At 40.3% G+C, this 25,730-nt stretch overlaps 1 protein-coding gene across 6 annotated transcripts in view; it reads left to right on the plus strand.

Moving 5' to 3' along the window:
* The first annotated feature begins 7,004 nt into the window (after nt 1–7,004).
* Nucleotides 7,005–25,730, plus strand: part of SGCZ (sarcoglycan zeta) — a 1,585,391-nt gene continuing 1,566,665 nt past the window's right edge. For 3 of the 6 annotated variants that reach the window (XM_077477422.1, XM_077477421.1, XM_077477425.1), the window contains exon 1: nt 7,007–7,598. The gene's annotated coding sequence lies outside the window, so the exon portion shown is untranslated. Of the gene's footprint in view, nt 7,599–25,730 lie in introns of all 6 variants that reach the window. The other 3 variants (XM_077477423.1, XM_077477424.1, XM_077477426.1) reach the window with 2 other exon arrangements.

The following is a 25,730-nucleotide window of genomic DNA, read 5'->3' on the forward strand; positions in this document are numbered from 1 at the left end:
TATGTCCCAACAGCCTGCAGCCCTCACTCCTCTTTTCCTTTTTTTTGTTTTACATCAGAAATGACACTCCACTCCCCCCCTTCCTCATCCCCTCACCACGAGATCAAAGGTTCATACCTCCTCCCTCACCCCCAGACAAGTAGGCCGCTCCCTCCCCTCAAAATGACCAAGGGGTAACCGACAGGTTTGTAGAGATGTTTCTCTTAATTTCCCTGGTGGTATGGAGATTGGACATGAGCAATCCCCCCCCCCCCCAACAAACCTGCAGTTTCAAACCCAGTACATGAGTGGGAGGCCCTGGGGACGGCCCCCCGATCCATACCTGAGCCTGAACTGAACAGGGAGAAGAGAAGACTTTTCGACAGCTGCGCGTCCCCTCAGAAACTGGAACAGATGTCAGTGGGCGCACCGGAAATGATGTGAACGGGTGTTACAGCAAAACGGGAATGCCTCTAACAGAAAGGAACCCTCCCTACACGAAAGAAACATTGACAGGAAATGGAGGCTAGAGGGCAGGCTTAAATACAGCCCGACTCCTCCTACAAAATCAGGGTGACCTGCGATCAGCCTTCCACTTTTTTTTTTTAAAACCCACGTACCATTCTCTGCTACCCTTTGAACAACAAGTGAATAGATCAGTTGGCACTCTCTTAATATGGTGGGAAAAACTAATAAGGCAATATGTGGCATCTTGTTATATAGGTGAATATCTGGAGACCCAGTCATTTTTCTGACCATAACTCAGCAAGAGGGAGATTAAGGGGTTCACTAAAAAAGTGGTATATTGATAAACAGTCCAAAGGTATTGGACTATTTTGTACTTTGCTGAAACCAAATAAAGGCATTTCTGTCTTGATGACACAGTGCACTTATAAGGTATATAAATATATTTGTCACTGGTGCTTTTCACCTACTCCCCCCCTAGAGCTGACCGCTACCCTCAGCTTACAACTTCCTTGCATAGACAATGCACAGAAGCTTCCCTCTGGATTAAGCAGAGCTGAACATTTACCGCCTTAACCTACCACTCACTGCCATATGGAATATTAAGCATATCTCACTCCAAAACTTAGCACCCTCTTCCCAAAACTGGACATGCTACCTTCCCTTCCAACTAATAAGTCCCTCCTCTGAATTACCTGCAACACCCTAAGACAGCTACTATTCACCATTTTCATCAAGCCCACTCTGCCACTCCTTGTCTTCAGGCACATAAGTTCCAGCCACCGCAACCCACTTGAGATCACACACCCCTCCCCTCCTTCAGTAGTGGCATATCCAAAAAACATGTTAACTGACGATGACCTTCCATCTCCAAAATGGTCTCTTTCATATTTTAAGTGTGAAAGAGGCAATGGGGTTGATTTACCAAAACCGGAGAGTGCAATATCTGGTGCAGCTCTACATAGAAACCAATCAGCTTCCAGTATTGTTTGTCAAATCTTAATCGAACAAGCTGAAGTTAGAAGCTGGTTGGCTATCATGCAGAGCTGCACCAGATTTTGCACTCAACACATTGTATTTTGACTTAGCGATGACCTGTTAACATCGGACATACCAAAGTATTGTGGCACTGTGACAGGGGACATCTTCAATGTACTGAACCTATTAACAATGCCATGTGAGGGACATAGAAACGTGTTCTATCAGTGCAGTCTCCTTGCATAAACAGACATTTCCGCCATCATTCTTCCTTATAACATACGGACACACTTCTGCTAGTTTAATGAAAGCCTCAAGTGGCACCGTAAGTATTATCATTAGTAGTCATATTAACAAGTAATAATGATAATGAGGCTAGGGTTGTGTCTAAAGACAGCAATGTGTGAATTGGTTAAATTGTCTGCTCTGTAATGTGATTGAATCCCCCCTCCTTTTCCCAAGCACCCTCCTCATATTCAGCTCACAGCTCAGCTGAGAGACACAGAGGGACTGGAGACAGCTTCTGCTAGGACTAGAGAGGCAACTTTGATAACTGTGTTATCTTTCCCTTCACTTCTGAAGCTAAGTAGAAGTGTTTTTGCACCTCTCATTTGTGCATTGTGAATCCATTGCTGCAAAAGAGGAGAGAGAGAGATGGGAGGCAGTAGAAAGCGGCTTTCACAGCAGGATCTGCTGACTTATACTGGCTGTGTGAGGCTGTATGCAACTCCTTAGCTTTTGCTTGTAGTACTGAGCACAGCAACTGCCATGCAGCAATGGGAGGATAGAAGCTTACTTACAGTGAACCTGTCAGTAAAACAGCATATCCGTCTAACGTAAATGTATTTATTATATTGTACCCACAATTTAAGCAGCACGTCAGTCCCTATCCTCAAATGGCTTACAATCTAAGGTCCCTATCCTACATGCACAGGTACAAATATACTGAGGCCAAATTGTAAAGAAGCCAATTGAACTAGCAGCATGTCTTTAGAGTTTTGGAGGAAACCCACATTACCACAGACAAACTCCATGCAGACAGCATCCTGACCAGGATTTGAACTGATGACCTTAGTGCCAAGTACCAACCACAAAGCTACATGACAATAGAGGTGCCAATAGGTTATTTGTCTGGCATGCTACCTCTGCATCCCACAATGCAATAGATGCACCTCTGCATAGGTCCCCGAGACATGTATGTTGTCTGATATTCAATACTGGAGGCCTCGAGTCCCTAAGTAACACCCTTCTGTAAGGATCACATCCTAAAAATAAGACATTTTCTTGTTTTTCTGGTCTTTACCTGGTTTAAAATTGTGTGATAATGTGTAAATACCCTTGTGAGAGATGACTATTTCTTCTAATGAAAAAAGTGTGGCCAATTATTATAAAGAAAAAGGTTGCCTCTTTGTTTGTACCACCTATAGGCATGTGCCCATTGTGCCTATTTGTAAATCTGGCCAAAGTGCTAAGACTCTGGATTGGAGCTTAATATGCACCTGTCATGAGAGAACGATGGGTGATGCCATTGCTGGTTTACTTCTAAAAATTCTAGTTGCCTTAAAGTGTAATATTTCAGTACATCTGAGTCACAGAATCAGAATATACATGCTGTACTTGAGTGTCAGGATTCCTGATCCCCATACTCAAGGTCAATGATTCAGAAAGCACAGAAGCTAAAGCATCAGCATGACAACCAGGCAATCAGCAAACGTAGCCCACATACTGTACTTTGCAATTATCTATGGCAGAAAAAAACAAACTTCTGTGTGTAACAAACTGGCCATTGCATATAATATTATTCTGTGCTTCTTTCCTCAATCCACACATATACATTCAAATGAAGGGGTCTAATAGACCCATAATGTCTTCATAACAAGGATCTGTCACCTGGCCAATGCTATTGGCCCCCTCATGATAACAATAAAGTTGAATGCTACCGTAATAAATAAATAAATACATAAATAAAAGGAACCCAGTTTCTTTGCACACACACATCCACAAATGCAAATGCATGCAAACGCATGTTATATATTGCCATACATGTTGTAAGAACAACAATTCTAGTGCTATCATTTATGGTTCAATCTAAACTGGATACTGTAGTTTTAAGAATCATTTGAAGCAGTTGGCATAAAAGAGCAAAAACAACAGTTATTCTCACCTAGGTGGATGTAGCAACGGTCCGACGCTGCATTTCCCACTCTGTCGGCTCGGCACTGAGAACTAATCGATAAAGCACAGCTGATCGCTCAGTTCTCAGCATTCTGTCAGTGTCCTGCTCTCTGCTCTGCCCTCCCCCCGGTCATTGGAGTACTGGGTTGTGGGTTGTTTAGGGGGGGGGGGGGCTGGCTCAGGCTCCTGAGCATATGGGCAGTTCCTGAGCATATGGTCGGATCTTTTCAGAGCCTCCTTGACCAGTGGCAAAGGCTCATATGAGGCGCAGGGGTTCCGCCCCCCTAATCTCCATGCGCCCAGCCCCTAATCTCCATGAAGAGCACCGGACGTATGGATTTCTATGTTTTTTTTTTGTTTTGTTTTTTTAAAAGCAAGTGATTTGAGCCTGAGGCTCTAACTGGCTTTAAAAGGGGTGGGCTCGGGGTGAAGAGCAATGCGCCCCAAGCCCACCCACTTGTGTGACAATAGCAAATTAATATTCACTATTGCCTTCCTGCTTCTCCTCCCGACCAATCAGAAAAGGGGTCTTAAGACCCAATTGGCTGTGAGGAAAAACAATGGGGAAGCAACCAAAGCCATCCAGGAAGCCATTGAGGAGGAGAAACAGCTGGGAAGCCATGGTAGCCATCGAGGAAGAGAAGCCGTCCAGGAAGCCACTCAGGAGGAGAAACAGTGGGGAAGCAGCCATGACCTGGATGGGGTAAGTAGTGAGGGGCAATTGACCAATCAGAATAATTGGGGGGTGCACAGGGGCAGCTGGGAGGTCTGTTTACCGCCCTTCCCCCAAAAAAATTGATCACCAGCCACCACTGTCTTTGACGTGGATCACAGAAGTGCTGAACGAACTGTGATGTGAACTATAGGAGTAGTACAGCCAAAACAGTTGTGTCTATACTTCTCCTATAGAAACTGTAGAGCAATTATTACTACTTGAAGGCTGCATTCACACCTATGCTTTCAAGGAACACAGGCAGGGCTGCGTATTTCCTACTCGCAGTCCCGGAAATACATGAATAATGCATTGTATCACACAGGCGTGAATGGGGCCATAAACATCATCACTACAATGTAACTAATATATGATTATTGTTCCAATTAAACACAAAACATACAATCACTACAGACAGTCCAATGTTTTCATGGCAGTATGAGCATAAACAATGTTTAGTTTTACATTCCTAATTGCTAGAATTTTTATTCTCATCACTTTTCCACTCATAAAGTCAGTAATTGGTGACCTCTTTGGTTTTGCGCTATGATTTAGTGTGTTGCACTGCATATCTTTATTAAAAATAGAACAAACTAATTAGATGGGTAGAAAGACAATATACAGTATATGGGGACCCCCCTCTCCCATATTCTTCCCTTTCCTTGTCTAATGTCCAATACATTTTTGGTTTCAAGAAAAGATAATAAAAGTTAAAGTATGGCCAAAAATTATTTTGAACCATTTGCACGGTAAAAATAGTCTGCAGATTATTGCAGCTTAACGGATACAGTGTGCAGATCATATAGCCTCCATACCAATGTAACACAACAGATACCATGCGCAGATCATATACTTTAGTCTGCAAATTATTGTAGCTCAACAGATATAGGAGGCCAATCATATGACTTGCAGATTATCACAGTGTGATAGAAAGTGCAGATCATATAGCCTGCATGTCATTGCAGCTCAATGGATGCAGTGTGCAGATAATATAGCTCGCAGACCATCGCAGCTCAGCAAAAACAATGTACAGTTCATATAGCATACACAGCTCAACAAATAGAGCTTGCAGACCATATAGTCTGCAGACTATCACAGATCAACAGATAAAGTGTGCAGATCATATAGCCTGCAGACTATCACATCTCAACAGATATAATGTGCAGATCATATAGCCTGCAGACCATTACAACTCACCAGACATAGTGTGCAGATAATATAGCCTGCAGACCATCACTACTCAACAATTAAAGTGTGCAGATCATATAGTCTGCAGTCCATTGCAGCTCAACAGATATAATGTGCTGATCATAAAAGTCTTGCAGACCATCACAGCTCAACAGATACAGCATGCAGGCCATATAGCCTGCAGACCATCACAGCTCAACAGATACAGTGTGTAGATCATATAGCCTGCAGACCATTGCAACTCAACAGATACAGTGTGCAGATAATATAGCCTGCAGACCATCACAGCTCAACGGATACAGTGTGCAGATCATATAGCCTGCAGACCATCGCAGCTTAACAGATAAAGTGTGCAGATCATGTAGCCTGCAGACCATTGCAACTCAACAGATACAGTGTGCAGATAATATAACCTACAGACCATCACAGCTCAACGGATACAGTGTGAAGATCATATAGCCTGCAGACCATCGCAGCTTAACAGATAAAGTGTGCAGACCATGTAGCCTGCAGACCATTGCAACTCAACAGATAAAGTGTGCAGATAATATAGCCTGCAGACCATCACAGCTCAATGGATACAGTGTGCAGATCATATAGCCTTCAGACCATCGCAGCTTAACAGATAAAGTGTGCAGATCATGTAGCCTGCAGACCATTGCAACTCAACAAATACAGTGTGCAGATAATATAGCCTGCAGACCATCACAACTCAAAAGATATAGTGTGCAGGTCATATAGCCTGCAGACCATCACAACTCAACAGATAAAGTGTGCAGATCATATAGCCTGCAGACCACCACAACTCAACAGATAAAGTGTGCAGATCATATAGCCTGCAGACCATTGCAACTCAACAAATACAGTGTGCAGATAATATAGCCTGCAGACCATCACAACTCAAAAGATATAGTGTGCAGGTCATATAGCCTGCAGACCATCACAACTCAACAGATAAAGTGTGCAGATCATATAGCCTGCAGACCATCACAACTCAACAGATAAAGTGTGCAGATTATATAGCCTGCAGACCACCACAACTCAACAGATAAAGTGTGCAGATCATAGAGCCTGCAGACCATCACAGCTCAACAGATATAGTGTGTAGATCATTTAGCCTGCAGACCATTGCAGCTCAACAGATACAGTGTGCAGATCATATAGCCTGCAGACCATTGCAGCTCAACAGATAAAGTGTGCATCACATAAATCTTGCAGACCATCACAGCTCAGCAGATACGGTGTGCAGATCATATATCCTGCAGACCATTGCAGCTTAACATATATAGTTTTCAGATCATATAAGCCTTGCAGACCATTGCAGCTCAACAGATAAAGTGTGCAGATCACATAAGCCTTGCAGACTATCACAGCTCCACAAATCCAATGTGATCAAGCCCCTACTGAAAAGACACTGTGGCAGCAAGGCTCAGCTCCTCTGGCTGCTGGATTAGCTGCTGCGAATGTGCAGTTGGAGAAGGGAGGCTCTAAGACCCAGGAGGTAAAGGGGAAGGAAGCATTGCTTTTGCCATAGAAGACAAATCCCTCCAGTGCTGGCCCGGAGAGGAGAGGAGTGAAGTCAGTCACCTGCTGGTGAAGGACAGAAAAGCAGCTCCAGCAAGAAGAGACAAATCTCTGGAAGACTCAGCTCTGCCAACTCTCCGCCGAGGAGGAGATTCTCTATTGCCGGAGATCTGTATTGCCGGGATCCCCTATTGCCGGGGATCGTGTGATTGCCGGAGATCGTGTGATTGCAGAGCCCATTGGTGGAGGGGACCCGTGGAAGTGATCACATCACACACATAGGATGATCATTGATCGGCAGGTCTGGGGGATGCGTAGTTGCCGGATTTTGGGGGGATTTGCCGCATGAAGCCGCTTAGGATGCAGCTGTGATCTATCCCGGTGAACGGACATCGATATTCCGGGATCACCTGTCGCTGAGTGAATTGAATGGTGTATGTGACCCCCTCCTTCTCCTCGGCACCCCCCGGATTTGCTCGCCCTTTTCGGGTGATGAGGCTGAGCAGAGCGGCCAGATTTGGGGAAAGGCTTCCTCTCTGAGACAAGTTTCCTCTGCATGGACAAAGTCCCGGCACAGGTAGGTTGGAGATTTTTGGGGTTTAAAAATTCCATAAGTACCTCCAGATGTTCTTCCAGCGAGAGCTGTGATGCTGCGCTGTAACCCATGGCAACCGGGTGTCATGGACCACTGATGGGGGCTGCCCACTGCTCTCTATGGGCTCCATTCATGCTGGGCTGGACAGAGTCATGGAAATGATCTCAGATCATCTTATTAGATAACTTTTTTATTTTATTTTACAGATCAGTGTTTGCTGTGATTATAAGACCCATAAAGTTTAGAGCAGCATCTCCCATCCGGGGTACCATGGCACCCTGGGGTTCCATCTGGGCTCCTCAGGCTGCTGAGCTATATACCATATTTTTGCACAGTGCCCTGCATTTCCATGGTGTACATGGGCCAATGTCTTTGTGAAAGGGGGGGGGGGGGTTCAAGACACTGATTTAAAAAGAGGGGGGCTGAAGACTGTGATGTGAAATGTGGGGTGGCGACCCTGATGTTAAAGGTGTGGGTGACAACTACGATGTGAAAGGGGGAACCAAGGATTTTGATATGAATGGGGGGGGGGGGGGGCTCTGATGTGAAAGGAGGCAATTACTGATGACTCATATAAAAAGGGGGGGTAGGACTCTAAAAGGTGGGGGAGGGGCTGAGGACTCTGATTTAAAAGGGAGGGGGGGACCTGGTGTAAATGGTAAGGGATGAGAACTATGATGTAAAATGGGGGAAGCAAGGACTCTGATGTTAATTGTGAATGGGGGACTCTGATGTGAAAGGAGGCAATTATTGATGACTCATATAAAAAAGGGGGGGGGGTGAGGACTCTAATATAAAAGGGTGGGGGGGCTGAGGACTCTGACTTAAAAGGTGGGGCCTGATATAAAAGGTAGGGGGTGAGGATTATGATGTAAAATGGGGAAAGCAAGGACTCTGATGCTAATTGTGAATGGGGGACTCTGATGTGAAGGGAGGCAATTACTGATGACTCATATAAAAAGGGGGGTGAGGACTCTAATCTAAAAGGGGGGAGGGCTGAAAACTCTGATTTAAAAGGGTGGGGGGTGAGGACTCTGACTTAAAAGGGGGGGACCTGATGTAAAAGGCAGGGGGTGAGGACTATGATGAGAAAGTGGGAACCAAGGACCTTGATGTGAATGGGGGACTCTGATGTGAACGGAGGCAATTACTGATGACCCATATAAACGTGGGTGTCGGGGACTGGGGACTCTGATATGTAAGGAGCGACTGGGGACTCTGATGTGGAAAGAGTGACTGGGGATTCTGAAATGGAAGGAGGGACTGACTACTCTGATGTGGAAGGATGGACTGACTACTCTGATGTGAAAAGGGTGACCAAGGTCCCTGATGTAAAAGGTTGGGATGGGGACTTGGATGTGGAAAGGGGGAATGAGGACCCTGTTGTGAAAAGGGGGAAATGAGGACTCTTATGTGAAAAGGGTGACCAAGATCCCTGATGTAAAAGGTTGGGATGGGGACTTGGATGTGGAAAGGGGGAATGAGGACCCTGTTGTGAAAAGGGGGAAATGAGGACTCTTATGTGAAAAGGGTGACCAAGATCCCTGATGTAAAAGAGTGGGATGGCGATGTGGTAAGGGGGAAATGAGGAGTCCAATGTGAAAGGGAGGGGGAAACCCTGGTGTGAAAGAGGGAGCTTCTGATGTAACAGAAGAACCCCATTTTAAATTGAGGTGCCTTGAGATTTTGCATAATTCTAAAGGGTGCTGCGACTTAAAAAAAAGCCTGGGAATTGCTGGTTTAAAAGCTGTGCTGTGAAATAAAATGCAGAAATGTCATAGTATGGAAGAGAATTCATGTCTATGTAATGACTGAGCTGCTGCTTATGCCCACCACCAGTGAAGCAGGCTACAGCAGCAGGAAAGCAGCACTGTCTAGCCAAGATTACATTGCACTTGGAACATATTTCTAACAGACCTCAGTGATATATCTGTACTGATAAACTCCTATCTCACACTACATTTGCTGCAGACATTTAGCGCTTTTGTGAACATCTAGCAGCCACCAGCTCTCAGCCCATGGCTTGCTCTGATTAGTGAGTGAACCTGCCTTTTTATACTAATTGCTGGTGCTTCTGGGCCATCATCACCTATAACTGATAATCATAGCATATTAGCACGAGTTAATCTTCTCTGCCTCAGTATTCTGTTTCTGAACAGGTAGGCAGAAAGCTGTGCCAGGATGCACAATAAAGGCAGCTGTGGGTCCATCATAAATGGACCTTATTCAGAAGGGAGTCAATCCACCAACATGCAAGATGACAATAATGAATATGGGTGCGGATGAGTCATTTAACCTTTTTTTTTTGGCCAATAAAAGTTATGTTTAGGTTGTCATTGGGCTGGCGCTCTCAGCGTCTAATCACGTATAGTTTTAAGTCACCGTTAATGGAGTGCTTGTTATGGTCATCTTTATGATCATACATATCACATGTGACAGCAGCTACTGTTTATAAGCAATGACAAGTTTAGTGCAGGCACTGAAAGGATTAGATCATGTATATACTGTGCAGTGCTCATCAGCTACAGAGGCGATCAGAGCTTGGTGAACATTCTTCTCACATTTTCACTGAGCCTCTAAATTCCTATAAATATATAGGACCAGTGGTAAAATATATACATTTTAAAGCTTATATATATATACAAATAATTATATTCCATATAAATATAATTATTTATTATATGCAGGATCATAAATTCCTATAAATATATAGGACCAGTGGTAAAATAAATACATTTAAAGCTTATATATATATACAAATAATTATATTCCATATAAATATAACTATTTATTATATGCAGGATCATAAATTCCTATAAATATCTAGGACCAGTGGTAAACTATATACATTTTAAAGCTTATATATAAAAATAAATATATTCCATATAAAGATAATTATTATGTGCAGGATCAGATAGATGATGGATTCTTAGGATTTTTCTTGATAATGAAGATTGCTGCTGAATAACTTTCCTGCATGCTTAGAATTATATATTCGTCAGTGGTCAGCTGTAAAGGAACAACTGATCTAGAATTATTATGTTGAGTCTAATATATACAGTATATAGCATATTTTCTCCATAGATTATCAGCTATATATAGCACATTATCCAGTTTGCATGCAACACAAAGCAAGGCTGTGCTTAGAGATGATTTACTGTGGACAGACACTTCGGAAGCTCACGCTGCCTCTTGTGTCTTGCTAAGCATCATTCGCTTATCAATAGTCAAGTTTTTTTTTTTTTTTTTTTTTAAACATAACATTGAATCACAATGGCCACATGACATTGATTTAATAATGAAATGGATCCGGCTGATTTATTGTAGTGCTCTATTGTAATAATGGAAACATCTACACAGCTCCATGCATAAAATATTGTATAATACATTTAATGTTGCTAAGCCTCTACATGAAGATTGATGAATAAATACAAAACTGTCATACCTATTCTGTTTGAAAATAAATATAACACGTAGCTATGTAGAGTTGCTGCAAAGTGCCTGTAGTTTTTGAAGACTAAGTTAAGACCGCGGCTTAAACTTTTTCTCTAGCGTCATTTTTATTCTTTTTCATTATTTTTGACTGAGCAGTAATGGTCTTTATCCACTAAATTAACTTGCTCCATTTAGGATTACTTTCAGACAGGTAATATATCATTGTATTATAGCAGTGATGTTACTATATCTCTTCCCATAACTTAGAACCCTCTACTTATTGCTACAACTTGACAATATCATTATTGTAACAAAACGATTTGTCTAATATCTTAGTTTGAGGAGACGCCTTGTTGAAAGTTTTCTAAGAAAATATGTAAAAATGAGGTCTGTTGGAATCCCCAAATATCTCCACCTGGGCAGTGTGCAGTCCTTTGCATTTTCTCAATACAATTTCTGCTGAAGGGAAGATTGAGAGGTCAGACTGCCAGGGACTGTTTCCATTACTGTATGTATTGGCGTATAACACTCCCTTTTTCACCATGAAAATCGGGTGCAAATAGCATGTGTATTGTATTGTGTATTGTTGTACGCCAATACTTCAATTTTAGCTGCCTTATTTAAAATTAATTTTTTTTCCCTGAAACTTCCCTCTTAAAATTAATGTGCGTGTTATACATATGTGCGTGTTATACACCTGTGCGTGTTATACGCCGATAAATACGGTAACCACTATTAACTTATCTCAGTAAGATTTATTAACATAACTTTATAAATACTTTTTAGTAAAGGTCAACTCTAGGTATAGCTGAACATTTTTTTTTTTTTTTTTTTTTTTTTTTTTTTTTAGTGTGGGCATGCCAGAGAGCATATGAGCCCTTTTTTTTACAGGACGCTTCTATCTTGATTACTCTTGTGAGTTGACAGGGTCACTTTAATCAATAAGATATATAGATACAAAAAATACAACTTGTTTGCATCTTCCAGTCAGTACAGAAATCAGCATTAAGCTATATTAATATCAAGTCTTTGTGTAGGAACTTCTTGTTTAGCTTAATTACAATTTTAGACATTTCAGGTGAATGTAAAATTTCCAGTTGGAACAATTTGACTCAGAGGTTGGACTAAATAGCACTATGTGTAATGTCTAATTTCTGTACAGACATATATTGTGGTACAGAATGGCATGATTTTGCGCTGTGGGAACAGAACTTTCAGAAGCAATGATTTTTTTTTTTTCCAAAACATGCATCAAAGGGTGCAGGTAAATTACTAGTCATCATGCATATTCATTAGTAAATTGTGTGTTTTTGCCTGAAGTTCTCCTTTGAAAAGAATGTAGAGCACACTGTGAAACAGAATAGAGATTGCTTTTAGTTTTAAAAATGTGTTTTGCCTTTGGCCGCTAATTCCAAAATAGGAAGTCCCTATGGACCATAGGAACCTCCTTCATTATCCAGTTTTAACTGTAACCAACATTTTCTTTGTAATTAAAACATAGCTGTTCTTCTTTTCTAATGAATTAAAGGCATTGTGAAGTAATTTTTTTTTTATTTTTTGAAAATAACATGTTATACTTACCTCCACTGTGCAGCTCATTTTGCACAGAGTGGCCCCGAACCTGCTCTTCTGGGGTCCCTCTGCGGCTGTCTCTGCTTCCTCCCACAGGTACTTCTCACATTCATGCGAGCTCCCTCGCATGGTGAGAAGCACCTGCAGGTGCACTCCCGTGATACAGCCGGCGGCTATAGCCGCTTGCTGTATCACATGGCCCTGCCCCCCCCGGCGTGCTGCGACATTGGATGTGATTGACAGCAGCGCGAGCCAATGGCTGCGCTGCTTTCAATCCATCCACTCCAGCCAATCAGTGGCCAGGCTGAGCGGCGAAGAGGACGGCGGGGGCGAGTGCGAGTGCAGGATTTTCGAGGGATCAGGTAGAATGCATTAAGGTGAAAAAACATTTACCTTTACAACCCCTTTAAACCTATTCAAAAGCCAGCCTGAAACAGTATGAAAACTACTGACAGTGGGGTTGATTTACTAAATTTGTACAGTGCAGATTCTGGTGCAGTTCAGCATAGAAACCAGCCTTTTGGTTTTATTGGCAAAGCTTAATTGAACAAGCTGAAGTTAGAAACTGATTGGCTACCATGCACCATGTACCATGCACAGCTGCACTTGGTTTTGCACTCTCTAGTATTATTAAATCATCCCCACAGTTACATATCAGCAACTATTCAGGACTCAAGTTAGAATGCCCATAGTATTTTAATAAAATTGTTATACTAAGCCAGATGCTGATAGACTTAGACAATCAATTACTTTTAACAACTGAAATGCTGCATGTACAACTACTTTTCCTATGTTTTCCCTTATGTTTTAGTTTTGTGTGGCATCTGGCTAGTGAATTTAGCAATGATGTATCCCTACCAGGTTTTTTACATTTGGTAGTGCTATGGCTATTAAAGTACACAGCCAATACCCCTTATTTGGGAGAGCAATTGTCCTCCACAGTGAACAGTGACCCAGGGTAAATTTGTAGCAACCTCCAAGTCTACCTTCATCCAATCCTTACAGTTCCAGTGAGGATGTGTACACATAATAATAATAATATTATTATTATTATTATTAATAAAAAAGTATGGTATTTGGTAACTGAACAGCAATGATATATCCCTGCAAGAATTTTCAGATTTGACCCACTGCCATCGCTGTTAAAGGAAACCGTTTGTAAGGGAGGTTTAGGATCTACCATAAATTGTCTCTTTCTAAAATTAAACTTACTTGGTTGGCATGATGACCTTCTGGCTCCAATGCTTACCAATGACCTAGAACAAGAAATCCACATCTCCATAATTAGGAATTGAAGCAACAGTATCAGCATGACAGTCAGGTAGATGCATTTGCAGAATGAGAAGTCAGCAATGGCAGCTTCCATGTGTATCTCAATACATGTTTTCTTTAAAGATCCAAATAGGAGTTGATCCCTACATTGATTTATAATTTGGAAATCTGAGAGAGTGACTCTGACTTCATGGCCTTGCAGAAACAAAAATAACTGTAAGGAAATCTTATTGTGAAAATCTATGAAAGAGAAAAGAAAGCCAACAATTCAACATGGATGTGCCTACCCCATCATTGAAATTTAGGTGATGTTGGACTACACTTTTAACAAAGTACAGCACATGCTTATTAGGGTGTTTTTATTCAAGGGGAAAAGGAATCCCAACAAGAAAATCACCTGCACCCTCAGTATAGGTAATGATTTGGATCAAAATCAACAAAACCTAATTTCAGAAAACCAATCCAGTCAACCCAATATTTTTGAAATGTCAAAGTGCCAGAGAGGTAATATAAATTTAAATTATTAAAAGATCCTTCAAGTGCAAGTTTGCTTTCGTGTAAAAAACAAAACAAAAGAAACTGCCCCCCCCCCCCTCATTTTTTTTTCTCATTACTATCATTATCTAAGCACAAAAAGCCTACCTGATATGCAGACATAATAGTTAATTTATTCATGGTTAAAGGGGTTGTAAACCCTCATTTGTTTTCATCATAATGCATCCTATGCATTGAGGTGCAAAAACTTTTGTCACTGACCAGCCTCCCCGTTTTACTCACTTGAGTCCTGTAATTCCCACACTGGAGATGCACTCTTCCCCCTCTGCCCGTTGTCTCGGTTCTTGATTGGATAGATTGATAGCAGCACAGCCATTGGCTCCCGCTGCTGTCAATCAAATCCAATGACATGGGCGCCGGGGGGTGGGGCCAAGTCCGGCATTCTGCGTCTATGGGCGCCAATGCTGGACTTGGGAGCAGTTATCCTAGGGGGTTATACAATGCGGGGAGGAGCTACCAGCGTTGCCAGGGGACCCCAGAAGTCAAGGAACAGGACCACTCTGTGCAAAACGAACTGCACAGTGAAGATAAATATGACATGTTTGTTATTTAAACAAAAAAAAAACAAAGCCTTAGGGTCGGTTCACATGGGGGCGACCCGTCAGGCGACTGACAAGTAGCGTCCCGCTCTATGCAATGGAACCGTTCTAAGACTCAAGTCTCTCTGACTTAGAAAAAGGTTCCTGTACGACTTTTGGGGTGACTTGCATTGACTTCTATACAGAAGTCATTTCAAAAGCCGCCGCTAAAGTCGGATCCCGGTCACCTGAGGCAGTCACGCTGCAAGTCGTGCTGCCTCAGTGTGAACGGGCTCTTACAATCACTTGAAGCAGAGCCTAAATTTAGAGCACTCTCTTTTTCTCCAGCTCATAGTTCTGGTAAGTTTTCAAAAGTGCTGTGCACTTCTTGGAAATAGTTCTTATACTCTGAACATGTATGAAAATAGGAAGCTCAGGGGTCATAGATTTCAGTGGAAATGTGCAGCACATTTAGGAACCTGAAACATACATGGAGAAAAAGCCAGAACTTTGGCCTGTAAAAATTAGCAGGCCCTGGGCAAACATGACAGTGTGTGTGCACAGCTGTTACATGATGGGTTTTTGTGAAATCACCATTAACAGCTGTAAATAATATTGCAATTAGAAATATATTTCAGTTAGAAGGAAATATATTTAAAGTATTGAGTGTTGTGTTGGTGTTATGGTAATTAGTTCAACTTCAAAGGTTGGCCTTTTGTTTTCCCTGAACACATCTCACTTGGGTAGTAAACAGCAGCCTTCTTTGACTCATTCAATCAGGCTGTGTCCAATATACATTTTCTAGGTACAGTGACCAATTAGGGAAAATTATATTAGCCACAGTAAAGAAAGGAGGGACAGAATATAATGCTTTGTGACCAAGCTAAGTCCCTCTTTGGTGTGGGGACAGACAGTAGTCACCATGGGCCGACCTGAAGTTAACAGGTAATCTAACTATATACTTGCCTCTTATATTGTATTGTAAATATGGTTGTTGGGGGTAATTTGTAAATATCATCATGTAAACCAGGGGACCTACACTGTACATTGTGTTATGAATACTGTCTGGTACGTAATTTGTATATATTATGTAACCCTATTAATAAATGTGTATTGCGGATGGAACTACCTATTTGTGTAAGATCTCTCAGATCTAGATATGTCCATACTACTACAATTCTTGCGGTGTATGCACATAATCACAGAAACTAGGCAACAACATGAGTATTATTAAGCACCACAAAGAGGTGGTGGAAGAGGGTTATTTACTTCCAGTGAGGTTGCCTTGTCTTAAAACAACAATTTCACATGCAGACACTGTTTAGTAACCGTTTTTCATCAGATCCATAACAATGTCTCCATCAAGCCCACTTGGGTTCTAGATCAAGGCTGTATGTAGAGTCTCACCCTTTGCCAAAGTATAGAATAAGCTCTGTTCATGCTGATTTTAAACCCTGCCCCTGTCATCCAAATGTCAAATACCACGCCCCACTGTCTAATACAATTCTGGCATAGGATGGTTAATTGACAGGAGTTGTCAGGGTCTAGAGTCCAGTGGGGTTCAAAGCAACACAGGGGTCTTCTTATAGCTGGTACTTAGAAGCACAAATGTACTTAAGCTTTAGCATTGTCATTGCTTTAAAATGGTTTAGACCAGATAAGGTCATCTTAAAAAGTGAACTTGTACTTTCATTTCTTAGCACTGCTACAAGAAAAAAAGGAACCCGTCCTGTGATGTACAACATATTATTTTTTGCTTCACAAACTAGACCTGCTCGGGAACATATCAAAGCTTTCAGATAGACCTCAGTGACTTTTATAAGGAGAATCACCAGGTTAAACCTGAAAGCATTTTCAGATATAAAATATGTGAACAATTGGATTAGTTGGAAGGTATTGTGTATATACAGTGAAGTGTTTATGTTAAGGACAGAACAATAACTTTAAACATCACTTTATTCATTTTTTCCTGGTTTTGTAAATATAAAATATTCCATATGCATAAATCTCAATTTTTTTAATATTTCCTACAAACGGGTGAATCTGTATTCAACTTTTCATATATTTACCAGGTTAACCTTAACTGATTTGCTGGAAAAGAAATAAATAAATTGTAGTGTTGAATACATGAAGCTCACATTAAACACAACTGTCTCTCATACACACACAGCTAAATCTGCCTCTGTGCCTTCTCTGTTCAGGCAGGGCTTTACAGAAATGAAAAGATAAGTTCACCTTTATAGAAAATATAATAAATGCACATATTCTAACAGAAAAAAATTAGCATTTATTATTTTTAGCAGCAGGAGCTTGGAAAGTATTGCACCCACGATCAGTATATCACAGGTGCAATGTGGGCTCCTGCAGACTTGTTCTTTGACATTCAGCCTATACCTCTCTATGGCTGTGTGGGCAGAGCTCTCTTTTCAAAAATAGACAGTGAGTGCAGGGTGAAGAACCCCCAGCTGTTCTCAGAGAGAAGGAGGACTGGGGGGAGATGTGGTAGGAGCTGGAACATGTTACGTGTTCCACCCAAATGTATCATGTTCCAAATGTGAACGTATCCTTTAAAATATTCAGAGATAATGGTAAAGGAAAAACAATATGGTTTGGCTGTCTCTATAGAATGTCATATGCTATACAAACAACATCAATATAGTGGCAAAATAGTTTTTTGTGTAAAGGTTAGCAACAATAATGTTACTCCTTAAAAGTGCATAAAATATTAGCTTACAGATATAGAACTCATTATGAATGAAAATCCAATGTCCACTTGCAAACTAAAAACATATATATAACTTGGAAATGTGTGTAAATACAGGAACATTAATGATCCATGCACACTGGCCTAAAAAACGCTGCTTCTACGGGAGTTTTGTGTTTTGCAGGTAGAAGCAGCTCAATGTTATTCTATGTGTACATGCACATTAGGACGTTTAGAGGCAGGAAAAAAACCCTTCTGGTTTGCGTTTTTGATTGGCGCTTTCTGGCAGAAAAATTAAAACTAAACACTCCTAAATGTGCCTAAACTTGTATACAAAAACGCTCTACATGAGTGTTTTTTTTTTTTCTGCCAAGGGAACTGCCATTTTTTTTAAGCCAAGTGTACATGGATCCATACAGCGTAAACTTTTTTATTTGAAACAGGTAAAAGTTACTGACATGTTCCCATAAACAACAAGAGCACATCACTATGCCACAATAAATGTTGCCAATCAGTACTCCTGATATTCAAAAAACATAATGATGCCACACATCCTGTCCACGCCCCTATGTGTTTCATCTCAAATAGACATCATCTGGGGGTTGGCCCCTGCATTTTTAAGCTAATGTTTTATGCAGTTTTAGGGAGCAATATCATTGTTGCTAACCTTTACTATAACTTCCCTTTAATCATATTAATATTAGCAAAGTTAACAAACAAAACCTTTCACTTGGGAACATGTATTTTTCAAAAAACTATTAATTTATCTCAGTCATCCACTTACTGTGACTGCACATATGTTGAGTTATTTGAAGCGCATAAAAAATAGACAACGCAAATTATTATGTATTCACTAAAAAATAAGTGAAAAATGTGTGGTTGCTATGGGTTATAGCTTTATTTTGTCGTATTATTAATAATATTATTATTTTTTTTTTTTTAGTTGAGCATTCTTGAGTAATTTTAAATATGCAGTGCATGCTTTCAAGAATCTAATGGTGAATTATCTCCAGACTTTCTCTTACTTTAAGGTTAATTATGAACTTCAGTCGATCTCAACAATCACAAGTTTTAGTTTATGTAGCTTTTAGCTAGTGATACTGCTATATTCAATTTGTTTACATGTTTTCAAAAAAAGGTCAGTTTTTGACAGTTTTACTTCTACTAACATGTATTTCTGCAAAACAGCATCTCTCTGAAGAGGTCAACCCAGATTAGAATATCAAAAGAACTTAAAACAGCATGAACTTCAGAATGAGATTAAGGATCTGTGTGGCCATAGTTGTAATTTTATATTTGCTTTGCACCTAGAGAAAGTTTGGAAAAAGAAGACATGCTTGAAATAAAAACTGTGCTTCCCAAATCAAACTATACCTATGATTGCCATAACAGCAACATTTAATCTATACATCTTAATAAAATATTATTATTGTTCTGTTTGGTGCCACCATTGGTTCACCAAACCATGCAATATAATTTTTTCCTAGGAAAAATGTATACTACAGTGGCTACTTTACCCATCCAAATTTTGTAGTCCCTATGTAATGTATTCTAGCACAAATGCATTGCCATTGCTCCATTTTGTCTCTGGTACCTGAGGACCCACAAGGTTGTTTTTGCTTAATCTGAATTTGTAGTCTTAAATTGGTTGTAAAGGCGTAAGGTTTTTTTATCTTAATACATTCTCTACATTAAGGTAAAAAAAACTTCCACGGTCAGCTTCCCCAGGCCCCCCTAAATACTTACCAATCTGTATCCAGCATAATTATTCTTTGAAATGCTTTTTATGGCGGTTAAATGCAAAATGATATGGAAGTAGAGCGATGCCTTCGTTATAGTGTTTTCAATGTGGTGGCATTACTTTGTCCTTGTCTACATTTCTACCCAATAACCTTACTTGGCATCTAAAACACTGAAGCTTTTATTACCAGTAAAGATGGGACGAATATCCCCAGGTTTGCAGCAGAAGTCCCGAACAGGGGAAAAGTTCTAACCCAAATGGTGAACCCCAATTGAACTCTATGGGAGATGAACAGAAAAAATCAAAAGTTCCCATTTTGAATGACATAAAAGCGGTATGGGGGTCCTGGGAACTGCCCTGGGGGACATGTATCAATGCAAAAATAATTTTTTCAGTAACAGTGAAAATTAATGCCTAAAATGCAACAATAAAAACAAAAAAATCCTTTAAATATAGTGTCTGGAGGGTCCCCTTAGCCTGCCTGTAAAGTGGTACATCTGTAGCAGGCATAGAACACGCTGCAGCAAAAATTACATTTCTAAAGACAAAAACAAAAAAACAAGTCAAATCACATTTAAAATGACTCGCATTAGCAATTGCTGACCCCCGGCTATTGAGAAAAAAAAAAAAAAAAACGGCGAGGGGTCATTCCCGCAGTCCATACCAGGCCCTTTAGTTCTGGTATGGATTTTAATGGGAACTCCAGCCCAAAATGTAAAAAAAAACTGCGTGGGGATCCCCCAGGCTCTATATTTAAAGGATTTTTTTTTGTTTTTATTGTTGCATTTTAGGCATCATTATTATCACTTCTCCTGAAAAAATGATTTTTGCATTGATACATGTCCCCCAGGGCAGTTCCCAGGATCCCCATACCCCTTTTATGGCCTTGAAAATGGGAACTTTTGCTTTTTCCTGTTCATCTCCCATAGACTTCAGTAGGGTTCATCATTCAGGTAAGAATTTTTCCCCTGTTCGGGAGTTCTGCTGCAAACCGAACAGGGGGGTGTTCGTCCCATCTCTACTGGTAATAGTTTTTTAGAAGCCAAGTCAATGTAATAAATACTTCAGTGTTTTAGATGGCAAGTCAAGGCAGCTCAAAAAATGGGGAGCCGAGTTAGCGCCCCCCCTCCTGAACCATACCAAACCACATGCCATCAACATGGTGGGATTGTTTGCTTAATGGTGGGGGCTCTGCCCCCTACCCCAGAGCACCTTGTCCCTATGTTGATGGGGACAAAGGCCTCATCCTCAAAACCGTGGCCGGTGGTTGTGGGGGTTTGCAGGCAGGGAGCTTATCAGAATCTGGAGGCCCCCATTAACAAGAAGTCCCCCAGATTTCGCCCCCTACGTGAATGAGTAGGAGTACTAGTACCGCTATTCATTCACCACAAAGTGTCAAAAGTAATAAAAACAAGGAGACAGTTTTTGACAATTCCCTTTTTAAAAACGGTGTCCCCGATGTAAATCCATCGCCAATCACACCGCCCACCATGCCCTGGTGGTGCCACCCCCTCTGACCTCACGGACTGGTGCATGCTGAGTCAGTAATGTCATAAGGGGCGGTGCCACCAGGTGACCTAGCCAGGTGGCCCTGTCCCTTACCTATATAAGAGCTGTCAAACTGCAGTAGGCAGCCAGCCTTCATGGACAATACAATTTTTTTTGTAAAAAAAATTTTTTGGGTGCGGCATGATTGACAAAAGATTTACATTCAAGAGGCCGCCCCTGATGTAAGTGGAAACGCTGATGAAAAGGAGAATGCTGTAGGCTGCAACCACTCAGTGAGCAGTAAGGATGCACAGTAAATCCTAGCAACCATTCAGTGGGAGGTAAGGATGAACAGTAACCTCTAGCATCCATTCAGTGAGTGGTAAGGATGTGCAGACTTAAACTCTTAACAAACAGTGCATAGAAGGAAAATTAATTGGCTACCAAAATTATGAGTGATTATGGACTCCTCACTCATTTAAAATGAGGAAGCCTCTCCGAAGACACTCCACCACTTACTGTAGTGATACAGCACTACTTATTTTACAAGCAAGTTGTTACATTATGTACCTGTAAACCATCAGTGAGCATTCAAATTAAACACAAATTCATAAGATTATTAATGTCAATAAAACATAGGAAACAATTTTATTTAAACTGAGCTGCAGAATTTATTCCTCCATGGACCTCTGTCAAGAGAACCTTTTTTTTTTTTTTTTTTTTTTTTTTTTTTTTTTCCAATTCTTTATATATAGGCTGTAACTAGATTACATAAATTTAACAGACCATGACATATTGCAAGTCATGGAAGGAATATTCTACATTGTCTTCCTATAGAAACATAGCATAGATGCTCTTCAATCTATAATGCAATGTGTAGTAAAATCTTTAATAAGTAAGGGAAATTACTGTTTTTATCCATCCACAGAACTGAAGAGAGTAACAGTCTACTGGCTTTTACTGTCTCGTAGAATCCTAATTCTATAAATTGAGCAACAGAAACAAGTAACAGATAACTAGGGGAATGGGGAAAAGAGAAATAAAATATATAAACTAAAGAAATTAGGATCCAGGTTTGTTTATTCCTAGAGTTAGGTACAATAATGTGGGTCAGAGAATTGTCTGAAAGCCACCCAAAATCTGCTTGACTTCATCTTCTGTAAAGTGGCTTCAGCCTCAGCCTATTTTAACCAATGGTCTGTGAGGGTGGACTAAACCATTTTGAAAAAGATGAGCAGCTTTAAATCCTTATTGCTCTAAAACATTTAATTAGAGCTGATTTGAGCCAACAAAAAACCCAACTGCATTCCGGATTAAGTTTCCCTGGAAGATGGGTTTCCCATTTTCTCTTGCAAAGTGAGCAAAACTGTTTATCCAACTGCCTGTCATTGTGAAACCAAATGCATCTCTGCCCATACCATACGATAGACAATGCACCAATGTCAACTTTTCTAGCACTGCCCTTCATCCCTGCGTAGAGGGATGGCGAATGTGTACATAGATGTCATTCAGAGCAACAATAAGGTTACGCATTTATACTGTAAAACTGGCAAGTTTTTTTGCTACAAATCCTGTATAATTGCTTTATTGACTGCACATGTGTAGGCTATGAAATGTTTCTGATCAGAGCTAGTATAGTATAATATTTTTTTCCTAGCAGGGACACAATGAAACATTCACAAATGCTCAATTTTTTCTGGTTCACCCACAGCACTTATGAGAAGAGTAGTTTTGACAGCCACTTGCACATCATTAGGCTCTTTAAGCCTTGCTCACACCCTCCTTCATGATCTCCTGGTAGCTATATTCTCTACCCATGGTTGCAGGAAAGAAAATCGCTTCATCTATGGTTGGCTTTAGTGAAGGTAATTACATCTAGCTATGTTTTGTTATTTTCTTACCATTTTTAGTTAGTTATCATATTATAAATGCTTTCTCTTTTATATTATTGTTTTAATATCTCTATCTCTATCTCTATCTCTTGATTAAACACAGAGCTTTAGCCTTTAGCTTTAGCCTTCTTTCTTGAAAATTATTTTTTTTTGATGAAAATGCATAGGCTGCTTATCTTGCACCCCCTCCAAATAAGAACAGCTAACTGAAGGAACAAAAAGAATAAGTACATCATACTTCTTGTCTAGAAGAGGGGGACATCATTGGCAATTTTTGTGGGATCCTGGAAAAGCTGAAAACTCCTAAGGTGCTTCTGTACAGTGTTGGAGTCTATTCTCACAAGATTTAGGATCTTCAGCTTTCCCATTATACAGCAGTAAAGCCAAGTGACATCACAGGAAGTGGTTGAAATGCAAAATATACAGTAATTCAGGGGTTGTGGAAGGAGGCTATAAGGTGAGATGACCTTTCATTTTTAATAACTGTTTAGATAAGGTATCAGCAACATTGGAAGTACATTGTTTTGGCTGACCTTTTGGATTTACATTTTGAGAAGAAAAAGTAAGCAAGTACTTTATCATTATTACCGCACATTGATAACATTATTTACACAACAGTGATCTGTTTCCACGTGTATATAAAAAATAAATTAACAATAATAATTTATTTTAAGTAAGATAACTTATGAGGTATTTATGCATTATCACAGTAGAATTTGCAATATCCCCGGCTATAATGGTACTCTTGCTCTTTATAAAATGACATGAAAACATATAACTGTATTTTATAACTTAGATGTGATCTTTACTACTATATAATTTACCAGTAGAATATTTTCTGTAAGTAATATTTGTCAAAAATGTAAATGCACAAACTGCAGCTATATTATATAGCTATACTTCTAGAGTGTGCAAGCCGCATTAAAGTAAATCACATCCATTTTCTGTGCCATCCTATGGAATGTGTATTCATGAAATGGTATGCTTTATGAGACTAATAACCGGTCTAAAATATTTATGATAAAATATGAAAAATGAGAACTGATTTATAATTAGTTTTTAGTGGCATTTATCTTTGGAATACATGGAGAGGGCAGTGTCTCCCAGAGGAAAATAATATTAGACTTGCAAAAGGCAACCAAATGGATTTCCAGCAAATGTTTGTATAGGAAATGTTAGCCATTATAAAATGGATTACCTGCCAAACCTGAGTGGAACTTAATATGGAAAAGTCTGTTTTTATTGTTTGCTGTTGTGTATCTTATTCAGATATTGGCCATATATCTTGCCAGGCAAGAAAAGTTGCGGCCGTGTGGAACATACTTATTGTGAAATGTTTTTATTACATTCTGATGAAAAAGCCCATATCAGAAAAAAATATAATAAAAGCTATTCAAATTATGTTTTCTATTCCTTTTTGGCTTGCTTATGCATTATTGTATGCATATCAAAGGAGAGCTCTAAAGACTTACAAAGTGCCCATGCTGTACAAGACATTTTATCCCACCCCTGTGAACATGGTTCAATACATAGCAATAATAGAGTCTTAGAATTTGAAAAAAAATGGTTAAATGGAAGCTCAACAAGTATATTTATTATTAAAATCCATTTTATAACAATATCTTTGACATCAGCTTGTCAGGGAGTCAATTAAAATCACAAAAGAATATACCTGTAAGGTACTCAACCTTTTGAAGAGTGAGGGCCACTTTAAATGATTTGGTAACCGGTTGCAGGCCACAATGAAATGAAATGGCTCAGAATTTCAAATGTTTTGGGGGGATGGATCCTGTTGTTTTTTTGGTAATGGATCAGATTGGAGGTAGTCGGATATAAACAGACACAATTCCTTTTACATCCATTGCTTCCCTGAGGTGAATAGAGTGTCCAATCAGAAGTTTATTATCGAACAGGCAGACCTGCTCGGACGGATTGTGTGAAAGAGATTGTTTATCCGCACTTCAGGTACAGCACAATGCATTAGCCATTGCAAAACGATTGCTCATATATACCCAAACTCTGCAAAACTCTTTGCTGTGATTGCTGCAATGCCCAAACTGTGATTTTCATAAACTGACCGTCTTTCACTTTCTGCATCTGCAGGAATCGCCAGCTGTAGAAAATGCTGCTGCCCCAGGTGGAGTGTGTTTGGTATCAGTCCACCTGGGACAGGAGCTGACGCTATAGAGGAAGCATCGGCTTGTACAGTTATGCTCCCTCTGCAGCCTCTTGCTTACTCTACTTCTGGCTCCATCCACAGCATTGATGCTCTGGCATGGGTGGTCAGCAATCCACAATTTGGGCTTACCGACCCACAACCCCAGAGAGGTTACGGACCCCTGATGTAAAGGAAACAAATGTACACATGCTTGTATGCTGGCCTGTTTGTTAGCATGATGTGGAGCAGATGATCCTGTTCCACATTTTTGGGTGTGTAGAATAGCGTGGTTCCTCCTAATAACCCCTACATCACTATTTTGTCCTGCTTACACTAGGGGTTGTCAGGGAGCTTTGCTATTTTACCAGCCCAAGAAGCCAAATCTAATTAACACAAGGACCTAGAGAGTGAAATTTTCTCAGTAGGGCTAGCAGACAGGAATGTATAAAGCTGTCTACTTCATAGGTCTGTTCTTTTATGTTTTGTTGAACCACTGATATTGTCACTTTAAACAAAAGCTCTGAAACAAGGTATCTCTTTTAAAATAATAAGATAAATAATTAAATCTCCTGTACTCAGTTGTTGCTCTTACTAAGCTCTACGTCAGTATTGTGTCCTTTAGTGATATGGAGGCCAGTGGAAGGATCCGTTAAACACAGCTAGGCACACAACAAATTGACCCTCTTTGGGGTTAGTTTCAGGAGACACTTCAGTAGAGGAGTTCTTCACATTGGAGTGGTGTTCCATGGCACTGATAAGCAGAAGATATAAGTGGGTGC

This window comes from Lithobates pipiens, unplaced genomic scaffold (assembly GCF_037356315.1).
Source record: "Lithobates pipiens isolate NorthernLeopardFrog02 unplaced genomic scaffold, aLitPip1_a1.2 Scaffold_13, whole genome shotgun sequence".
In the NCBI taxonomy this organism is placed as follows: Eukaryota; Metazoa; Chordata; class Amphibia; order Anura; family Ranidae; genus Lithobates; species Lithobates pipiens.